This window comes from Haplochromis burtoni, unplaced genomic scaffold (assembly GCF_018398535.1).
Source record: "Haplochromis burtoni strain Fernald_Lab_line unplaced genomic scaffold, NCSU_Asbu1 Contig_3785, whole genome shotgun sequence".
NCBI lineage: Eukaryota > Metazoa > Chordata > Actinopteri > Cichliformes > Cichlidae > Haplochromis > Haplochromis burtoni.
In genome coordinates, this window is record NW_024586146.1 from 2,059 (window position 1) to 5,695 (window position 3,637).

At 35.3% G+C, this 3,637-nt stretch overlaps 1 long non-coding RNA gene across 4 annotated transcripts; it reads right to left on the bottom strand.

The window, feature by feature from the left end:
- Positions 1-263: 263 nt before the first annotated feature.
- LOC102311731 lies at positions 264-3,568 on the bottom strand (the record flags this gene model as incomplete). Of its 4 annotated transcripts, none has more annotated exon segments than XR_006053981.1 (11): positions 264-919; positions 1,001-1,243; positions 1,332-1,377; positions 1,737-1,777; positions 1,950-2,016; positions 2,327-2,373; positions 2,467-2,533; positions 2,643-2,725; positions 2,864-3,019; positions 3,272-3,321; positions 3,420-3,568. It is a non-coding gene; the product is annotated as a receptor-interacting serine/threonine-protein kinase 3 (long non-coding RNA).
- Positions 3,569-3,637: the final 69 nt, after the last annotated feature.

Here is a 3,637-nt window from a genome sequence, read left to right on the forward strand (position 1 = left end):
TGACCCAAGTTTTCTGAATGCAATAACTCAAAAATGAGGTGGCATAATATTTTGAAATTCAAACTATAGTTGCAGCTACTAAAAATCTTGGAAGAGTTCTAATTTCAGTGACCAAGGTCAGAGGTCAAGTTTTCTCATTCATACTATAATTTCACCAACCAAAAGTTCAAATCTAAGTAACTTTGAATGTGATGTCAAGGTCAGACGTCAAATTTTCCAAAATCTTGTGAATCAGACCTGGAACATGTACATCTACTAGGAGGTTGATGGGTAGCACGAGTTTATTATCATTAACAGAGAGACAGATGATCATTTAAAGTAAAATCAGCAGAACATCTGTGTATAGAGTACAAAATAAGCAATTCCACTGAGTAGGCAAATACATATCAATTTTAGTTTTTATGTCTAAACATGTTGATAAAATACAGGTCCTTGTAAGGTTTAACAGTAAAATATTAAAAAGCCCAATTAAAATGTTTTTTTTAATGCAGACTATTAACATCCAACACAATCCTTTGAAAGCACAAAGAACTAGTGCTTGCAAAGCACAATAGGACAATGATCTGTGTCACGCATTAAGCAAACCCCTTTCTTTAAGTAAACTGAGGAGTATTCACTCATATCCCATGATGGCTTGCTGTTTCAGCTGGTGTTAATAGGTGTGGTGTGTTCTTGCTTGCTGGATTTTTATTTGTCTCTCACATCCCTCTTTCTTTTAGAGTGAAGATTCTTAGTAACAGGACAACGAAGAGAGTCTGTCTAGGAAACCGGTGTCATTCACTTTGTATACAAATCTGTACAAAGGATCCTGATAAGGCTGTCCAACTCATCCCTAATAAATGGGATGATTATAGGAATGACACCATTGTCTCTTCTTTTTCTTCCTTTTTTCCTCTTTCTCTTCCTTTGAACTAGCCACCTACAGAAAATAAAGGAGAAACTATTAACTTGTTATACATGTTAAACCATATTTGACCTTTTTAATAAGAGCAAATCATACCAAGCCTCTCCACTAGTTTTGGATGATGTTTTTTAAGGGCATTAAAGAAGGCTGCTTTGACCCTCCACCCTCCTGAACGCAGTGTTCTTTCAAAGAGCTCCCTCATTTTATCTTGACTTGTCGGTGTAGCTCGAATCTTTGAATAGGCTTCAGGATGGACCAGGTCTCCAAGCTCTTCTGCTATCGCCAGCACTTCAGAAACTTCTTGGATTAACTGTGCCCTGTTTCTATCAACAAAGTCTGCTGCTTGTAAATGAAGAAAAATAAAGCGTGTATTTAAATATCATTATAAAATTGTGAATTTGACTGTGAAATAATATATAATACACACCTTTTTCATTTTCAGTCAGATTTCTAGCAGAACTGCTCACATTATTCTGCTGCCAAAAGAAAAGAAAATTTATGTAGTCTCTTTTTTTTAACCATATCAGCACACAAACATCTGATTTGACTGTGAATCCTTTTGATTGTTTAGGATGATTTTTTTATGTTTTATCTTTTTAATTTGACACAGCTTTTGGTTTGCCTACTTTGTTTCTGAGGGAGGTAAAAATTGGAAACATCCATCCTCTTTAGCACAAAATTTATTACATGTATTTATACATAACAATATTTACGTACAAATGTTTAAGTTGGTTTTGTTGTTCTCAAGTATCTTCTGATCAAAATGAGACTTGATTAAATGAAGTCACCCTGAGAACTGAGAGGCAAAGGACAAAGTCCAAATAAAAAATACCTGCAATGGGATGTCCACAGTATCATTTGATGCTGGCGGTCCTGAAAAAGGAAAATATATATGTCTGATGTTTCTTGTTAATAAGAAAGAAATGTGTATGAGAATAAACTAGGGCTGTCAGCGTTAACGCGTTAAAAAGGGATTTATCCGCATTAACGCATTAACCCTAACCCTAATCTGCGTTAAACCCTAGAATAAACATAAGTGACAAACCTGGCATCTCAGCAGTGAAACCAGATGGACGTGACATGTTGGAATCTTGATGACCAAGTTGCATATTCTAGACCAGAGAGATAAACAGAACGCAGAGAAGTCTGATAAAAGTCTTCACCATTAATTGCTATTATCAAGTTTTACTCTTGAACTAAAGCTTTACACTAATATCTATTTTTACAGTACATTGTGATTGTGAATCCTTCCTACTTGTGTCCAAGTGACATGTGGCATAATGTGAAAATCAACTAATAAGATCATTCATTCTGTCTAATGATGCAAAGTGTAATTAAAATGATCAAGAAACACTTGAGAAAGACTTGATAACATTTCTTTTCACTTTGTGAGAGGTAGATTTGTGAGTGCATATTAAATACCTGCATTTCAGTTCTTCCATCAACTTTATCATTTGACTTTGACTGTCCTGAAAAAAAGAGAAATATCTGTACGATGTTCATTGTTAATAAGAAAGGAATAAGTCTGAGAATAAAGTGACAAACCGTACTGAAGAATCTACCTGGCATCTCATGATTAACACCGAGTGGACCACATGTGTCAGGATATTGATTACCACGTTGTGAATCCTAGGAAAGTAAACAGTACCCAAAGAAGTCTGATAAAAGTGCTCCCTCCAAAATTGAAATTGTTGACTACTTTATTAGTTCATTTCTGAAATTATAAGTTGAGTTGCACCAATTTTTCCATGACTTGTCCGACTGCCCGGTGAATCCCCGCCCTGTGCTTTGAGAACACATCCTTAGTGATTTCATCACACTCTGAAACAAAACCATGGTCCATGTTTAAAAGGCATAATGTACAAAAAGTAGAGAGTTCATTAATTGTTAGTGGTTTCGTGCACATATAAAAATGGGCTGTTTAATACAGAGTGTTTAATACAGGTAGTTAACACATACCTCCAAAGTCTGGCCTCTTGGATGGATCTCCATCCCAGCACCTCTTCATGAGGCCAACCACCTCTCTCAGCCCTTCTGCCTTTGTCTGGTCTATTTCTTTACAGGGAGGTCTGTCCCCCTTTGGGATCTTCAGTGCCAAAAGAGCTAGAGTAGCATCTGTGTGAAATACAATAAAGACTTTCATTAAAAAACATGAGCACAAACGAGAGAATGTTTTTATGGAAGTGCCTCACATTGTATTGATAATAGTTATATTAAATGTAAAACATAAAATATAAATGAAAACTTTTTTTTTTAAAGAAGGGCAAATATTTGACCAGAAAACTGGAAACTTATGAGGAAAAACAAACACACAAACATAGAGAAATTTATGGAAAATGATAAGTAACTGAAATCCATTCATTGTACCTGGAAAAGGCTTTTTCCCGCAAATAATAGACCACAGAAGAATACCATAGCTTTACAAGATAAAGAAAGAGAAGGAATTAACACAATGTGTTTAAGGTAAAATCTATAATCATACATAAATCCCCACAACTATTCTTTTAATGTTTACCTGTATATGTCAAATTTACGAACAGGCTTATATGATGGATCAAAAGACTCTGGAGGCATGTACTGATATGTGCCTCCTTTCACTGTGGACATTTCTTCAGAGCTCATCAGAACACTGGTGGAAACCCTGGACAGACCAAAATCTGCCAGCTGCAAAATAATCAAGGAAAAAAATAAAATAACACAATTACATCAGTATAAACTAATGAGTTGAGTGGA